Raw genomic sequence first — 18,653 nt, 5'->3', positions numbered from 1 at the left:
TTTTCCACATTTGCATTAGCTTGGCAGATACTAAAACAGATCCACAAACTTGCTGTCAACATGGCAGCAGAGAGAGGCCAAAAAAAGGAGGTAAATCTCTACCTATCCATTGGCTTCTTCCTCTGGATGCATAATGAATAATTACTTAGACAAACATCATCTAGCATATGTTCTGTATCATCCAGTCTTGAAAGGAATAGAATAGAATAGAATACAGCTGGAAGGGACCTTGGAGGTCTTCTAGTCCAGCCCCCTGCTCAGGTAGGAGAACTTATAACATCTCAGACAAGTGACTTCTAGCCTCTTCTTAAAAATCTCCATTGATGGAGCGCCCACGATTTCTGGAGGCAAGCTGTTCCACTAGTTAATTGTCCTCACTGTCAGGAAGTTTCTCCTTAATTCCAGATTGGTTCTCTCTTTGATCAGTTTCCAACCATTGTTTCTTGTCCTGCCCTCTGGTTCTTTGGAGAATAAATAATGTGACCCCCTCTTCTTTGTGGCAGCCCCGCAAATACTGGAATACTGCTATCATGTCTCCCCTATTTCTTCTTTTCTGTAGACTAGCCAAACCCAAGTCCCGCAGCCGTTCTTCATATGTTTTAGTCTCCAGGCCTTTGATCATCTTAGTTGCTCTTCTCTGAATTTTTTCCAAACTGTCAACATCTTTTTTGTGATATGGTTACCAAAATTGGCTGCAATATTCTAGTGGTCTCACTAGGGTTTTATAAAGTGGTAGTAATACTTCTCGTAATCTTGGAGTCAATCAGTTGAGCCTCTTCCTTTGGACATCATATAATGATGTCCGAATCTGGTCAGCAAACCAGTGATCTCATCTCATTACTCCCTTAATTCGATGAAGTGTGAATTTGTACCTTGAACAACTTTTCCTGCTCCACAAATGACAGTATATTAGCTTTGGGACCTATGGATTCGCCTTCAAACATATGAATCTGGATTATTGATTCCTGGCAGTGGAGTAACTTCCGTGTTGCTGTTGTTTTATTTTGGAATCCACATTCCATTCCAGCACTTCTCCTATGAACCACAGTTTCTCTTTCTCTCTTTCTTTAATCTTATCCATCTATTGTCTTTCTATTGTCCCTAACCCTAACTCTGTCTTTCTCAGTCACAAAATAAGCTCCCTGGCTGGATTTCTTCTTATATTTATCCATCTAATCAATTCATTGGCCAAGCTCACACAATTTTGCTAAACCATAATTTATTTTAAACATGCTTTGTTGACTGTCACAAGAGCTGGGTCATATAACACCCTAAGACTAGGATTTGTTGTGTAACCACAGTACTTGGACTTCTGCAATGCAAACAGCGGCTGGATTCATACAACCTATTTGCAAAAAATGGACAAGCCTTGTTGTGGCTTGCTGTGGTCTAGTTCATCTAATTTAGTCAGACTGCTCTGTTTTCAACATGGAAGATGTCAGGAATTGGATCCAACGTTTGCTGGTGAAGCTTATGCTCTTATCTCGGGGGGGGGGTTTGTGTGGTTCTAAGTGGTTCTCCGAAATCTGAGTGTACCTACCTCCCCTTCATCTTCCTTAATTTTACTGTGCCTAGTTGCTTGTTTCTGGCAAGTGGGCAATTCTGACCAATAGGATGGCCAGAAAGCTCCAAAACTGGCCATGGTCCTCCCATAGATCATGGGCTTCATGGGTGTCCAAAGACATTTCCATCTACCCGTACGTTTGCTTCCTTACATGGGAGTTACAGGCTACTAAAAGGCAAATAATTCACCATAATGGTTCTCAAGGAAGCCACTCAGCTTGATGACTTTGTTCCAATCCTCTAAAGCATTAAGGGGCCCATTTCATGAGCCATGTGGCCCCCTCCCCATTTAATGTGACCATGACTGCTGCCTCTGCACAAATATTGTGTTTGATCCGTGAGAGTATGTATCGCCAGCATGTCACTTGCTTGCCTTGTCCCATCGTGTGTGGGAAAAGTCACCATTTCGGCTATACACATTACTGTTCTTCTCATCACACTGTCTTTTCTTCAATATAGCTCTTGCTGGGTTTTCATGTATTAAAGTGTAATTTCTGGTCAGCAATGTAAACGGACTCTTTTATGTTTTTTAATGTAGAAATAAATTTATAAAAATCAGAGTCGGAAAGGTCTTGTGTTCCATCCCCTGAATTGGAATGGACCCCGTGCTTATATGCCAGGATAATCTCTTCCTAATGATCTCATCTACCACGTGACAGCCTGAAGGACAAGGAAGCCATGAAGAAACAGGAACTAATACATTGAGTGTGATCTCCCATGGGAAAGGAAGCCAAACAAGACTTTGGCAAGGGAAAGTACAGTATGAGACTAGCAAATTGTTATAATAAAGCTGAAAGTGACAAGAGCTTTAGATATCTCCTCCTCCTCCTCCTCCTCCTCTTCCTCCTCCTCCTCCTCCTCCTCCTCCCTCTCCCATTCCCTACCCCATCCCATACTTCAGTTGTTCAGATTCCTGATTTATGGCAGATGCTGCCTTGTGCCTACACACACATGGAGACGGCTCCTCCATCTAATTCTTTCTGCCCTGCAGAAACTATCACTCAGCACAAAAAGGAACTTCACACTAAATAAAACCAGAAGCAGCCCATCTGCTACCTGTGAAGTCCTTGTGGGATAGACAAGAGCAAACTCTTGTTTCAAGCATGTTGGAAAACCTTTGCATAAAGATTACTTGCTACCGCATTGGGCTATTACTGCCTTGACCAGGGGTCGGCAACCTCGGCTCTTTTATGACTCGTGGACTTCAACTCCCAGAATTCCTGAGCCAGCATAGCTGGCTCAGGAATCCTGGGAGTTGAAGTCCACGAGTCATAAAAGAGCCGAGGTTGCCGACCCCTGGCCTTGACGATAAGATGAAGGGGGGAAAGCCTGATTTCTTGATTTTTTTGTTTTGTTTTGTTTTGTTTTTCGAAACCAGACTGAAGAATCCTTGGATAAAAGAGGGAACAACAGTATCTGACCTCTGGCCAGTTTACTGGGAAATAAGTCCTGGATGAACCAGAATAATTTCATTATTTAAACAAACCAAACAAACAGAAACCCCAGTATCTCATTAAGGGATCCCATTCAATATCTAAATGGAGATGTGACTCAGATCAATTTCATCCTATTGCTCTTCAGTGTGTTGGAGTTCAGTTCTCACTATTTCTAACCAACATGGCTAAGAAACCAAGCCTTGGGTTTCTTTTCATTGGTGACTAAACACCTAATTTCTTAAGCTACATTTTAATTCATCTGAGTATCAGCCCTTGAGCATCACTAAGTGACTCTAGAATATGGGCGTCAAACTCGCGACTCTTTTTGCACTGCCGGCAATGGGGTGGGCCCAGTTTTGGTATCATGAAACCGGCCCATGGGCCAGCAGTTTGACGCCCCTGCTCTAGAACAAGCAAGAGCTAGAGAAGCTTCTTGGATGAGAAGCAAAAGAAGCTTCAAAGAAAATCAAGAAAGTCCAGTTGCCTCTTGAAAAAGTACCTTTGGGACAGCCATGACCTGGATGACTGAGAATCTCCATAGACATTTAGAACAAGCAAGGCATTATTGCTCTCTCACTAAAGCAGGAGCATGACCTGCATTTACTCCTCCCATTTGGTGGCTGGTGGTTTTTGTTTGGTAGTTTTTTGACATTCATCTTGCACGAGCATAAATGCACCATGTGCCACAGCTGCCTGTCTCTCACACTTGCACGGTGCTCAGCCTCTACTATTCTCTTTCTCCTCAGTCTTAATTACAGGCATCCAATTATTTAGCAGCCTTTATAGAAGTGAGAGGTAAGCCAATTAGACTAGTGGGATCAAAAATAACAGGCCCAGTTTCCTACTGTGAGAGCTCTCTGGTTAGCACTGATTTCTAAATGATGACTTCCGTACTGTAGCCTAGGAGGTGATATAGAAGTGGAGAGGGAGGACAGATCTATACTGTTCTAAAGAAAATCCAGATTCTTGAAAAGCAGCAGTTCCTTTTCCCTCCAATGGCATCATTTCAGCAGACAATAAATCAGGGGTCTTCAAACTTGGCCCTTTTATGACTTGTGGACTTCAACTCCCAGAATTCCTCAGCCAGTCCACAAGTCTTAAAGCTGCCAAGGTTGAGGACCCCTGACTTAACCTATGTCTCAGAAGGCTTGCCTTTACCGCATTTATACTTTCATGGCTTGTCAGTTTCAGAGACAGCAATTGCCTTGAACTGGAAGTTCCATATCCATGGAAACATGACTCTATCAAAGATTGTTCACTTGGAATTTCCTGGTCTTACTAGTTGATAAGCACAGGGCAAAAATCAGGACTTCCCTTGTGCACAGTGCAAAATACTTTTAAGATCGATGCTAGTTTTTTTTTTCTAGCACTGTTTGGAAGGTTTGTTCTCCATCCAGGGTTAAAGCTTTTGCTGACATTGGAGTGATGAGATAAAGGTAACATTGTATGAATTAGCTTAATTGCTTACCCTCTGCTCTTACTGCTGGACTGTAAAAAGGTTAGAAACATGTCCTTCTTTAATTAACAGCCCACAAGGCCAAAAGAGTCCCAAAACAAAGCAACGTTTGGAGAGAGCTAAAAAAGAAAGAAAGAAAAAAAATGTAGCCCCAAGTGATGCCATCCGTGTCAGCTTTTTCTGATGAATCCACAAAAGCAAGCCTTCAGCAAATCCCCAGCTGAATGTAGCATGCACGAAGGCTTACAAATCAGGAAAGGGGGAACTCAGTTATCGCACACTTGCTTGGCATAGTCTTTGCGTGACCATGCAACACTGGAGCGGAATGGGCCATTTCGATCCATTTGTCCTGCACCAATCCAGCTGGAAGCATTCTTTTGCTGGGGAATATGTTGCGAGAGACATAGAATTTTGTCTATCTGGAAAAGAGTCTTCTTCACTGCCCCATCTCAGTGGACCGGGAGACGTCATTTGAGTCCCCAGAAAACCTGGTAGCTTTGCAGGAGCCTGAACTGCCATCCCTAATCCCAAGAAAGCCCCAAGGCTGCTATAGAAAGTGAGCACAAAGGGAGGTCATCCTGATCAGAGGAAAGGGGATGTAACTCTCCTCTTCTACAAATTCCTCTTTGACATGCAAATCCGCCGCTGTCCATCTCCTCCCTCGGCACACTTCTTCCAACAGTGTTCCCTGCCTTGCATCTGCCAGCTCGGCCCCATCGGCCCCCTTGGGGAAGGTGTGGGGCAAGAATAAATGTTTGTTCTGCTCTGTCCCTTTAATGAAGAGCCAGCTGCTCTTCGCCTCTCCAGGGGACTGACATCAGATGGCGGCAGGGCAAACCCGGTGGGCAGTCTTCATTAATTGGTACTTTGGCAAAAAAAAAATAAGACTTAAAGTGGGGAAATGTACCAGGGCAGCAGCTGGGAGGGTTGTGGGTCCCATTTAATGTGTTACCTGCTGCCTCGCCTGGCTGATGTGATAGATTAGGTTGTTTGTTTAACATCCAGCTAAGTGCCCCGTGCATGATGTGCATGTCCATTGAGGCAATCAAAAACATGACGGAACAGGCTCGGACTATTCTGCTTAAGTTTTAGACAGAGGAAAAAGAGAAAGTCTCTGTTTACCCTGGAATGCAATAGTGGCGAATATCTGTAGCTCGGGTGTAGGAACAGGATGAAGGTTTGTTCTCCGAGCTTGTGGGTTGGTTTCCGAACATTTCGTTACCAGGATAGGTAACATCTTCGGTTACTTTTTGTAACGGTTACTTGTAATTGTTACTTATTTGCTTTAAGTCTATTTTACTACATCTTCACATGTAGTAAGAGACGCGGTGGCTCAGTGGGTTAGGACGCTGAGCTTGTCGATCAGAAGGTCGGCAGTTTGGCAGGTCGAATCCCGAGTGCCGCGTAACAGAGTGAGCGCCTGTTACTCGTTCCAGCTTCTGTCAACCTAGCAGTTCAAAAGCACGTAAAAATGCAAGTAGAAAAATAGGGACCACTACGGTGGGAAGGTAACAGCGTTCCGTGAGCCTTTGGCATCTAGTCATGCCGGCCACATGACCACGGAGACGTCCTCGGACAAGCGCTGGCTCTTCGGCTTTGAAACGGAGATGAGCACCGGCCCCTAGAGTTGGAAACAACTAGCATGCATGTGCGAGGAAACCTTTACCTTTACCTTTAACATGTAGTAAAAGAGGACGTTTCGTAGGTCAATGGAATACCTGACTCACATTTAAGTGATTGTCCACTAGGACTCCCAAGATCCCCCTCGCAGTTACTACTAGTGAGCGATTTCAATAGAAAATGTTTTGTCTTCTTGTTATAACCATTTTTCACCTTCTGTTCATTTGTGTCTGATTCTCAGAGTCTGCCTGGATATGTTCCTGCAGTTTTCTTGCAACATTTTCCAGAAATGGTTTGCCATTGCATCCATCTTAGGGCTAAGAGAAACTGAATGGCCCAAGGTCACCCAGCTGGCTATGTGGCTAAGGTGGGACTAGAACCCGGTGTCTCTCAGCCGTTTCTACACTATACCAAACTGGCTCTCAGTTAATACTATACTCTTGAGTAGATAGTTAAACAACACCTCCACTCTGTGGAATAAAAAAGAAATTTCTTCTCTATAATTAAATCTTCAGTCTATTGAAAATCATGTACCGAACTGTATCTGACATGAAATGCACTGTCTAAAGTTCCATATTTTTGTCTCACACACAGTTGCAATTTCTTCACCACATTGTGGGTTAGCAGACTAAGCTTTAGTAAGCTTGGTAAGTGAGTTACCTTTGCCACTATCAAATTCCTTCATTTTAAAAGAAGAAGCTGCTGACTTCTATTTGGCCAAATCTGCCATCAGTTTATTGAGAGATACATAAAGAGCATATGTTAACTTTAAGGGCAGCTCAATTTTTTTAATCTTGGCTATAAAGAAAAAGAAATTAATACAGATCCAAAAACCAGAATGCTCTGACTTCTATTATAAATTTACCATTCCTCCCCACAACCTTTTTTCTTATTATCATATTTAACAATGCCTGGTTATTATGTTGGCTTGCTTTATTTATTTATTTATTTATTTATTTATTTATTTATTTATTTATTTATTTATTTATTTATTTATTTATTTATTTATTTATTTATTTATTTATTTCTAGCAGATCGTGAGTTTTTATTTTTATTTTTTTATTATATTTATATCCTGCCCTTCTCCGAAGACTCAGGGCGGCTTACAAGCTTAGCAGTAGCCTTCATTCTATGTATATGCCTGCTTATTAGGGCTTTCACACACACCCCAAGCGGCATTATTACAAAGTCAGCTTAATTGCCCCCAACAATCTGGGTCCTCATTTTACCTACCTCGGAAGGATGGAAGGCTGAGTCAACCTTGAGCCTGGTGGGATGCAGGCAGCTGGTGTTACTTAAGGAGGCATCAGCCCACTGCTCCACCAAGGCTCTTGGCATGGAGCCAAGAGTTGGCATGAAGCTGGGAATAAAAGACGTATTGCTTTTATCATTCCTCAATTGAATAGACAGGTGAGCTTTGTTGTTTTATACTATTTCAAATATCTATTTATCTGCAGCTAGGTTCATAATAAGAGCCAGTTTGGTATGGTAGTTAAAGCAATGTTTCTCAACCTTGGCAACTTTAAAATGCATGGACTTCAACTCTCAAAATTTCCCAGCCAGCATAAAAAATTGAATAGAATTCAGTGGGCATGAAAATTCTGAAAGTTTAAACCCACATTTTTTTAAGTTGCCAAGGTAGAGAGAAAAAAACGAGGTTAAGGCATCATTCTAGAAAGCAGAAGCCCATTAGCTGCCATCCTTCCTAAGCACAAAGCCAGCTAGGTGACCTTGGACTCATCCAGGCCGTCTCTGAGAAGCCACATGACTGAACAGAAGAAAGAACAATGATTATCAGTGGTTTGTCTATTATTTTTTATGATTTCAGGTTTGGATAAATGTATTATAGAAGATATTTACTTTCTATAACTTCCTGTTGTTTTTAATATTTTAATTTCCCCATTAAGCCAAGAAAAACACCTTGCATTTTGAAGGCTGATCGTAAGGCTGAAACATTGCTGTAATATAAGCTTTATAAAACAATGAAGGAACTATAAAGAGATTAAATGATTTATTATAGGTCTCCAATAGTATTGGTGCCAGTAAGTCTATAGACGTTCTATAACGTTTAATGGGAAATTCATCCAGTTCAAAGAGTTTGCTTGATTTTATTGACTGCAGTGTCGCTGTGATTTCTTGTCATGTCATTGTTTGTATCCATATTTTTTTCTATTCTTAAGCAGTCTACTATATTTCCTGTTCCAGGAAATTAAAATTGTGCGTCTAGTTATGGAAATCTCTAATTGACATAACTGAGTACAAAAATCAAAAAACCTTTGATTAATGGATTCTGTTTCAGTAAATGTGTCCATCATTAGTCTGAATTCTAGATATATAATTTTATGATTTCTGTTTCTTTGAATGGTGGGCCAGTAAATTCTCAGTTTGCCTTCCTGATTCCCAGTGTTTTTGGTTAATATTTTGATTAAAAGTTAATACTTTTCCAAGATATTTAAACTGTCCTGACTGTAAAATCTTCAATATAAACTTTGCTGCTGTAAATACTTCCACCAGATTTCTCTGCGGGATTTCTGACATATAACAAAAGTCAGTCTTAACCAACTGTTCCAGCTTTATAAAATTGGAGTCCCTAAGTCTCTTTTATGCTAAGTCGAAAGCATAAAAAGATCCCTTAATGGATGTTTTAAATGCATTTCAGAGAGTTAATGTGTTAGCTGAACCCTAATTAATTTCTAAAAAAGAAACCAATTTATTTCTCAATACATTCCACACACAAAAAAAGAGTTTAAGGAGAGAAACATTCAAGTACCATCTGGGCTTAGCTGATGTATAGGGTTATATTAGTGCTACATATCAAATGTTTCTTGTTGTTCGTTGTTGCAACTATAGTTGATTGTAAACAAATTACACTTGGCTCAGTTTGCACAATATGTTAAATCATAAGCTATGATTTACAAATTACAGTCAGTAGATCCATACAACCCACTAAATCAAAACCAATCCAACAAGATCGCTTTACTATGACAGGTGAACACTTGTCCTTGTTATCTGATTAGACTTCACCCCAGACCCAAACTCAGAATCTGAAGAACAGATTCAAAGCCTAGATAGAAAGATAGATAGACAGACAGACAGACAGACAGACAGACAGATATAGAGATGATGGATAAATGATAGATAGATAGATAGACAGACAGACAGACAGACAGACAGACAGAGAGAGATAGAGAGATAGAGATAATGGATAGATAGATAGATAGATAGATAGATAGATAGATAGATAGATAGATAGATAGATAGATAGATAGATAGATAGATAGATAGATAGATAGGCAGGCAGGCAGGCAGGCAGGCAGGCAGGCAGGCAGGCAGGCAGGCAGACAAACAGATGGATATGTATACATATACATACACATACTTACAAAAACACAGAGAGAGAGGGAAGGAAGGAGGGATTAGGCTTGAGGTTCAGAATAAAAGAATAAAAGAGTTGGAAGGAACTTTATAGACCCTATTTGATTTCAGACAAATGATCGTCCAGTCTCTTCTTAAAAACCTTCAGTGATGGAGCATCCACAACTTCTGGAGGCAAGCCCTTCCACTGATTAATTGTTCTCACTATCAGGAATTTTCTCCTTAGTTCTAGGTTGCTTCTCTCCTTGATTAGTTTCCATCCGTTGCTTCTTGTCCTGCCTTCTGGTGCTTTGGACAATAGGTTGATCCCGTGTGTGTGTGTGTGTGTGTGTGTGTGCGTGTGTGTGTGTGTCAGCCCCTTCGATATTGCAACCCTGCTGTCATGTCACCTGTAGTCCTTCTTTTCATTAAACTAGACATTTTCAAATTTTATATCTCTTCTTCCCTCCATTGTGTCATCACTGACTAAGAGCCATTCATTTTCCAGAGTGGAATGTGGTTATACTTGCCTGGTCTTACATTGCTTCTGAGGTTGCTAGCTTTTGTTAGATCCCTCCCTTTAGCTCTGGAAGTCCCAGGACTTTTTTTATTCTCTCTTTCCTTATACACCCATCTGAGAAACTCAGATAATCAGCGATCAGATAAGATATCTACTTATTTGTGTTGCTGCTGCTAAGCAACTCTCCTCAAACCAGAACTCCAACCTCAGGTACAGTCAAGGAGGTCAGAAAGAAGAAACCACCATCTCTTCCTGGTCAAACACAGAACAGGTAGTCCTCAACTTACAACAGTTTGTTTAGTGACCATTCAAAGTTACAATGGCACCGGAAAAAAGTGAGTTAGGACCATTTTTCACACGTCTGCCTGTTGTAGCTTCCACGGGTTCACCTGATTTCCATTTGGATGCTTGACAACTGGCTCGCATTTAGGACGGTTTTATTTTATTTATTTTTTTATTTTAATTGCATTTATATCCCGCCCTTCTCCGAAGACTCAGGGCGGCTTACAAGCTTAGCAATAGCCTTCATTCTATGCATATGCCTGCTTATTAGGGCTTTTGCCTCCCCCCAAGCGGCATTATTACAAAGTCAGCTTATTGCCCCCAACAATCTGGGTCCTCATTTTACCTACCTCGGAAGGATGGAAGGCTGAGTCAACCTTGAGCCTGGTGGGACTCGAACCTGCACTAATTGCAGGCAGCTGGTGTTACTTAAGGAGGCATTAGCCCACTGCTCCACCAAGGCGGAGCAGTTGAATCCATTAACAGCGGGGCTCTCATTTCCCCCCAAATTCAGTTTATTCTAACCCTTCGCTAGATCATTATTTATTTTTATTTATTATTTATTATTTTATTTTAATTCCATTTATATCCCGCCCTTCTCCGAAGACTCAGGGCGGCTTACAAGCTTAGCAGTAGCCTTCATTCTATGCATATGCCTGCTTATTAGGGCTTTCGCCCCCCCCAAGCGGCATTATTACAAAGTCAGCTTAATTGCCCCCAACAATCTGGGTCCTCATTTTACCCACCTCGGAAGGATGGAAGGCTGAGTCAACCTTGAGCCTGGTGGGACTCGAACCTGCACTAATTGCAGGCAGCTGGTGTTACTTAAGGAGGCATTAGCCCACTGCTCCACCAAGGCTTGTTTTAATGTCCCGGGGTCATGTGATTCCCCTTTTGTGACCTTCTGACAAGCAAAGTTGATGGGGAAGCCAGATTCGCTTAACAGCCGTATTGCTAATTTAACAACTGCAGCGATTGGCTTCACAAATAGGGCAAGAAAAGTTGTAAAATGGGGGACAAAACTCACTTAACAAATTCCTCACTTAGTAATATAAAGCAACATAAATTCCCGGCTAACTTGTAGTCGTAAGTCAAGGACTACCTGTATACAGGAGCAGAGGTGGAACTCTATCATTTCCACATCTTTGTTAGCTACTCTTCCCACGCCTAAATTACCCTCATCCCTTTCAATTAGAGCAGCATTTTTGAACCTTGGTGACTTGGAGATGGGTGGACTTCAACTCCCAGAATCCCCCAGCCGGCTATGGTGGCTGGGTGATTCTGAGAGTTAAAGTCCACCCTTCTTTAAGTGTTCTGAACCAGCCCTCTTCTGGCCTTGTAATGAGGCAAACCCCTATTCAGAAAGAAGAAACTGGAGAGCGTCCAAGGCTAAAAGGCATCTGCCAAGATTTATTACGCAGTTAACAAAAACACTAGAGCTTGTCTTCTCAAGCGGAAAAGTTGCTTTCAGCAACCAGCCCCTCCCCAAACACTCCTTTTATAGAGAGCTCAGGGCGTGGTCTCCCTGTGCCTCCTCCCGAGGAGTCCCGCAGTCTTTCTTTGTTTGTTCCTGCTCGACTGCCTCCTGCGTCGGGCGTCCTTGAACAGGGCCAGCTGTGGGTCATCTTCCTCCGCACTCTCGGGCTCACGCAGCTGAGAAGAGGTCCCCGGCTGAGGGCTCTGCAAAGCCTCCAAACCATCATCAGCCGGTTCGTTTCCCTCCTCCCCCTCATCTGAGTCATCCGATACATCGGAGCCGGCTGTCGGACCCACAGGCTGGCCCTGAGTCACAACATTAAGTTGCCAAGGTTGAGAAACACCGATTAGAGAGTTCCCCTTCTCTCTTTGGTGTGCTGGATTTGCGTCCTCTTATCCCTGCTTTTCTGGTTAGAGCCCATTATTGCTGCATTGGTTTCAGCTGTCACATGTCCTGGCATCCATGTCTCAAACAGTACAGGCATGAGTGAAACGTGTTAGGGAATCAACTCCACACTAAATGAGGATCGTTCGCTCCAACAGGAAATTATTAGCAAGATAAAGAACCAAGCATACTTGTGAATCGTATTTTTATTAATACGTTAAAATACGTTAAGAAATGCCAGTAGCCCCATGTACAAAATGTGAGTCCAAAGAAATGCAAAAAATTAATTCACTGGTTAATGCAAATTCTCACCCACAAGCTGGAAAACGGTATTGGTTGCAAAGGATATTTTGTGGGTGCTAGTTTTTACAAATCCCTAGATCAAAGATGAAAAATATTAGTTAACAAGAATCTGCTTAATTAACAGTCAGCATTAAATTGGTGCTAGACAAAATGGAAATCAAGAGGGGGTGGACTTGGATCAATTGTGATTCTAAGCTGGATCCTTTCTTGACTCCAGCTTCTTCCTTTGCTTCTTCTGCACCAAAATAACTATCTTCTCCATCTATAAATTTGATTTAAGATATCTTCGTAAAATAAAACAAGATGTTTTCAGGTCCTCCTTTTTGACTTAAACGAATAGGCTTGTTTGACTCTGATGAAGTGCTTACGAACCAATCTGCGAACTCTGCAGATTCAAAAGTGCAAATCTCTGGCCTGCCATCACTTTTGCTGTAGAAAGTGAAATTCTTGAAATTTTCTGGTGTTCTATACAAGTTCATAATATTTTCCTCCTAAAAAAAAGGAAGCCTTCTTTAGCAAAACAAAGTATATTATACCACATGACATCGTGGCTACAAGATTAATGGAGAATGGCTTTGCAGAAGACTTCTTCCCACTTAAGGAGTATCACTGTTTCTGATTTAGAACTTGCAACCACGGGAAGCTTTTAATTACACATGTAGTAGACTCAGCAGTACTCTTTGCTTTTCCATACTGAGAAGTCCAGAACTACAATTTAATTTATTTGTGAAAAGTAAAACACAAAAAAACCCTGTCACTAATTATGTCAGGGGAAACAATGATGGAGAAAGGTAGCATTTATTATAATCTGGCACATGCTTATTTACGAGCAGATTGTGAGTCCTCTTATTTCACAGAGTAGACACAATCCTAATCCTAGTGAAAAAGGAGAACCAGCTATTTTTCTAGGAAAAAGAATTGAGTACAAATGAAATACTCACCATGAGCTTTAATTGAAGCTGTCCATCACCAGACTTTATACAGGACAGAACACGATTATTAGCACCTATAAAGATTGGATTCCTTTTTGAATCTAAGGAGGTATTAGGAACTACATCAAAAGAACTCTCTGGGGGAAAATAATATGAAAGAAACAGAGTCATGCATTTGTGGCAAAACGAAATGGTTTCATTGATTTGGAAATGTTGACTGAGAAACACTGACTGAAGGTTAATAATATGCTTTACCAAAATAAATAGCAGATAATTGTAACTAAGGTGGAGTAGAAGAAGATGGACATGACACAAAGAATCATTGGGAATTCCAAATTATTTAGATCAGTGTAGACTTAGTGGAAATGTTCAGATAATTCTTGCCCCACCCTCTGTTTTTGTGTGTGTGTGTGTGTGTGTGTGTGTGTGTGTGCTGCAATCGGCTGGAAGGCCGATCACAAGAAAACATCAACAAATAGGAATTAGACAGCAGTTAAATTATATGAAAGCAATAAATCTACCACCAGACATTTACAAACATAATGAAAGTAATACTGAAAACTTATGAAAACCTTAAGCTTTTTGGAAAAAATCTGTTCATTTTCTTTTGTTGACAGAGAATGGACCATTCAGAGGTTGTCTTTAAACTATGGTTTTCAGTTTTTTGTAACTCACTGTTGGATAACAAATCCTGATAGCTCCATCATTGTTGTGATGGATCAGTCCGAATCTTGGTGACTATAATAATTACTAACATCAAAGATGTCCCGTCAATAATTTGGCTAATACTAGGACTAAAATATTCCAGCAAAATATAAGAGATTTTATTGTTACCTGGTGAATTTGAATTTTGTGGACTTGCTATCAGCTCGTTGTTCACCACACTGAGAAACTGATTGCTAATATCCCAAAATTTAAACTGCCAGGGTTGTTTCACCTTTTGTGCAGAAGATCCTGAAGAATCTACAGGAATATGCACATATGCATATCAACATATAAAACACAAGCAAAGAGAATGTTCCAAATGCTGAATATTCCAATGAACATTCCAGTGAAAATATTGGAATGTAATACCTTTAAAGTTGCTAATGTCACTGAAAGTTTGGGATCAGCACTGTTTCTTAAGATATAGATGAAGAATCTTGAGATGTTGCAGAAAGAAACAATGGGGAATTTTAAAAAGAAGTAAAAAATAAATTCCATTCCTCTCCTTCTCTTTATTCCTTGGACAACTACAGATTTATGTATTCATAAACCAACTTCCAACAAGATATTCCCAAATATGTGCAAGAATGCACACTTCCTCTATTGCTATGTTTGGCCTCTTTCTCTGTAAAATCTAATGCCTTGAACTGGCTTCCTTACAAAGAGATGAACGAATCCATTTTAAGCAATGTACATTAACAGTAGATGGCTTAAAACTGATTCCAAAGAACTGTATGAACCATCACTCAGTTACAGTCAAGATTACAAATGGGAAAAAATAGATGGTTAATCTGATATCAGAATGTATCCATGCATCATATGGCATCAGTTCTGCACAGGAAGTTTTTGGAATAATTTAGCATCAACCTTCTGTAATCCCTAACCTTAGCTCAGAGTCACCGGAACCCCGAGATGGGTGGCAAATATATTTGATAAATTAAATAAATAAGCATGTCTCATAAAACAGGAAAATACACTTCATTTCTGTATTGACTAAATGATTAAGGATGTAGTCATGGTTTGGAAATATCTCAAGGACAAGAGAAATGAAAAAAAATCACCTGGTGGCTTGAATGCGTTGAATAAATCTTCCATTTGCTTCTCCCATGATATTTTATGTGATTTATTTACCATGTCTCTTCTCTTTTCAAACTGTTTAAATTTCTTTAAGTTTCCTTTATCTTCAGGTTGTGCCACTGTTTTGTTCTTAACAAAGGTAGACATGGAAAGAGCTGCTTGGGGGGGGGGAAAGGATTCCTTTAGCCTTGCTTTTGGGCAAAATGAAAAGTGAAAGCATCAAACATACTCTAAATAACAATTTATTTTTTTATTGTTAACGTTTTAAAAATGTGTTAAAATAGTTAATTTAAAAAGTCACTTTGCAGAGTGAGAGGGTGGCATAGGCAGTAAATTGAATGAATGAAAAAATGAAATAAAATGAAATGAAAACAAAATTCTCACTATGATATTTGGAAAAGAAGGAAAGGTCTCTAAAGAGGATTTGTGCTTTCTGAAGTGATCACATTTATAAAACATGACACACTGGATGGATGGATTGAGTTTTAAACAAATTGCCCATTTAACCTGTGGAACCCTGGGCAACCAAGATAAAAACATAACATATTGTTTTAGATAAATTTTTATTACGAGTTTTGAAAAGAAGATAAAAATTAACAAAGAACTAATATAAACTAAAGAGAAAAAAGGGAAAAAGACAAAGACAAAAAGTACAAAAAGAAGAAAAAATTAAAAGAATTAAAAGAAGTAGCTTCCAATTTTCTTTGCAAAATTACCTCTTACTCTATGATTACAAAAAGAAAAGCTCTCCATTTTCTATTATCTACTTCTTCTAATCCTCAGAGCCAAAAACCATAAGATCTGTTTATACAATAAGTTTATGAGGGGTTTCTAATTAGCAATAAACATATAAAGGGTAAAGGTAAAGGTTCCTCCACACATGCGTGCTACTCGTTTCCAACTCTAGGGGCCGGTGCTCATCTCCGTTTCAAAGCCGAAGAACCAGCGCTTGTCCGAGGACGTCTCCGTGGTCATGTGGCCGGCATGACTAGACGCCAAAGGCGCACGGAGCACTGTTACCTTCCCACCGTCTTGGTCCCTATTTTTTTACTTGCATTTTTACGTGCTTTCCAACTGCTAGGTTGGCAGAAGCTGGGACAAGTAACAGGCGCTCACTCTGTTACGCGGCACTCAGGATTCGACCCGCCAAACTGCTGACCTTCTGATTGACAAGCTCAGCATCCTAGCCCACTGAGCCACCACGTCCCTTCAATAAACATATACATTACCTCTTTTTTTAATCAAGGAGGTCAGTTTGGCCATCTCTGCAAATTCTATCATTTCCACCCACCATTCCTCCATTGTGGCTAGTACCAAATCCTCCAATTTTGAGATAGAATAATCTCACACCACTTATCACACATAACAACAAAATTTCATAGTTCTTTTCCTAGCTGTCTATCCACTAATCCCCAAAAAGAAAAGCCTCTGGTTCCAATTGTATATTACTTTTTACTAATTTTGGATTAGTGTATGTATTTGCCTCCAAATTTTTCTCGCCTTTTTACTACTAAACATGATTTTGTAAAAATTCTCTTTAAGTTTGTAATATGAGGTAAATTTCAACCCTTTCAACCACATATTTATCTCATTGTTCCGTTGTATATTGTAACCAATCTAAAAGCATAATGATAAAAATTAATTAAAAAGAAAAAAATTACAAATTCTTCCAACTTCTTAAGACTTAGTCTATTGTCTATGGAGATTCCCAGTCATCGAGGTCATAGTTGCCCCAAAGATGCTTTCTAATGAGGCAACTGGACTTTCTTGTTTTTCTTTGAAGAAGTTTTGCTTCTCATCTAATAAGCTTTTCAGCTTAATCACCTCTTCACTATGAGTCAGCAAAGTTTGCAGAAACTCAGTTACATGCACTGGGAGTTTTAATCACGTACAGAACGCTTGTGTCTCTAGCAAGCCAAAATGGAGGCATTCTTTTCCATTGTAAGTCATCTTCACTCAAAATGTGGACATTGCCTCAGAGACAACATAGAACAACATCCACTTGCCAAAACTTTTCCCACCTAATTTGTTTATTTATTAAATCTTCCACTTATTATTTGCTCAGATACCAGCACAACAGGTGCAGCATGCAGTTTTAAAAGCCTGTTAACCAGAAGTATTTTCCAGGAAAAGGGACCAAAACATTTTTTTTCCCATTTGGTATGACTGGCTAGGGCTTCATCAGCATGTTCAATTATTCTCAATTTCTGATGCTTAAATATCTCTTGCTACAAGGACACAGAGAGAGAGGACACAGAGAGAGATCACGCTTAAGAGGCAGATTGGCAGAAGAAAGGTTGTATTTTGAAAGACATCTTAATATGAAATTAAAATTACAAAAAAATTGAAGCACACATTTTAATTAATACATTTACTTAAAGATTTTAAAAAATTCAATTTCAATCAAATTCTGACTCCTGAAGTGCTGTTATTGCATGATGAAAGGGGAAAGACAGTTGATTTTTTTTAAAAAAAATTACATGGAAAGGAATACTGTACAGCAGGGGTGTCAAACTGCCAGCCCACGGGCCAGATGCGTCATAGCAAAACTGCACCCAGCCCATTGCCAGCAATGGGGGAAAAAGTCACAATACATTGTGACACGAGTTTGACACCCCTGCTGTACAGTTTCTTGAGTATTTTTCTCTTCTATGAAGCTAACACCAGCCTTCAGGGAATGGGAAATGGGATTTATTTAAAAATTTAGATCCCTTCATGGATAAAAACTCACCTGTTTCTTTCCTGGTGAGATTATCCTTCAACTTGGAGAACAAAGTCGCAGGTATAAATGGCTGTTTTAATGCTCCATGTATCACCAGCAAGATACAAGAAGAAATCAGCTACAAATAGGACTAAACCCAGATATTATCTCAGTAATCTGGCCCTGGAAGAAAATAATTTGTCACAATAAGTCTTCAAAGATACATCAGGAAACAGTACCTCGGTTCTTTGCCTTGGTCTGAAGGCTCATTTCCTGTCATCTCCTCAGAAGATGGTGCGTTTTGTAGCGGCTGAGGAATTCTTGATTGAGACATGTTTTCGTGGAATTTTATCATTGGTTGGTTTCCTGCCTGTTATCTTCTCTCCATCTCAAGCCAATAACAGCTTGCAATGAACCAATCAAGTCTTAGGATGTAGCCACAAGTCTGGGCACCACAACTCTTGTGTTTGTTAGAGATCCCACACAAACACGAAACTAGAATAAAATAAAAGCTGAAGACATCTGTGAGTTAGTCATGGATTCTTCCTCTTGAGTAAGGCTTCATCTGGAAAGGATGAGGCTCTGTCACTTCTTTTCTGCATGATATTATCACAGGTTCGTTTATTTTTCCAACACTGAAGAGTTGCCAAGTTGTCATTCACCATTACGCAAGTGAAGCTTATGTAATGGGTGCCTCAATGGACTTTATTTGATATTAAGAAAAACTCGCTCTGAAAAATGCAGGAGGTGGACCTGAATTAAGTACTGTATCTTCTCATTTGTTATAAAGTTAACACAAATGAAATATGGTTAACATGATTAGTCTCTGTGGGAGTTATTTCT

General features: G+C 40.0%; 1 long non-coding RNA gene across 3 annotated transcripts; it reads right to left on the bottom strand.

Moving 5' to 3' along the window:
• Nucleotides 1-12,280: 12,280 nt before the first annotated feature.
• LOC308671378 lies at nt 12,281-18,313 on the bottom strand. 3 transcript variants are annotated; one of them, XR_014027186.1, is made up of 6 exons: nt 18,050-18,313; nt 17,841-17,961; nt 15,094-15,264; nt 14,162-14,290; nt 13,337-13,464; nt 12,281-12,886 (listed from the first exon to the last, which is right to left on the bottom strand). It is a non-coding gene; the product is annotated as an uncharacterized lncRNA (long non-coding RNA). The 3 variants fall into 3 exon arrangements; XR_014027187.1 differs by having other exon boundaries at nt 17,841-18,310; XR_014027188.1 differs by lacking the exons at nt 15,094-15,264; nt 17,841-17,961; nt 18,050-18,313 and having other exon boundaries at nt 14,162-15,045.
• Nucleotides 18,314-18,653: the final 340 nt, after the last annotated feature.

The sequence above is a fragment of the Vipera berus genome (genome assembly GCF_964194415.1).
Source record: "Vipera berus genome assembly, chromosome: 8".
Classification (NCBI taxonomy): Eukaryota; Metazoa; Chordata; class Lepidosauria; order Squamata; family Viperidae; genus Vipera; species Vipera berus.
This window is presented reverse-complemented; position numbering and strand designations above follow the sequence as displayed.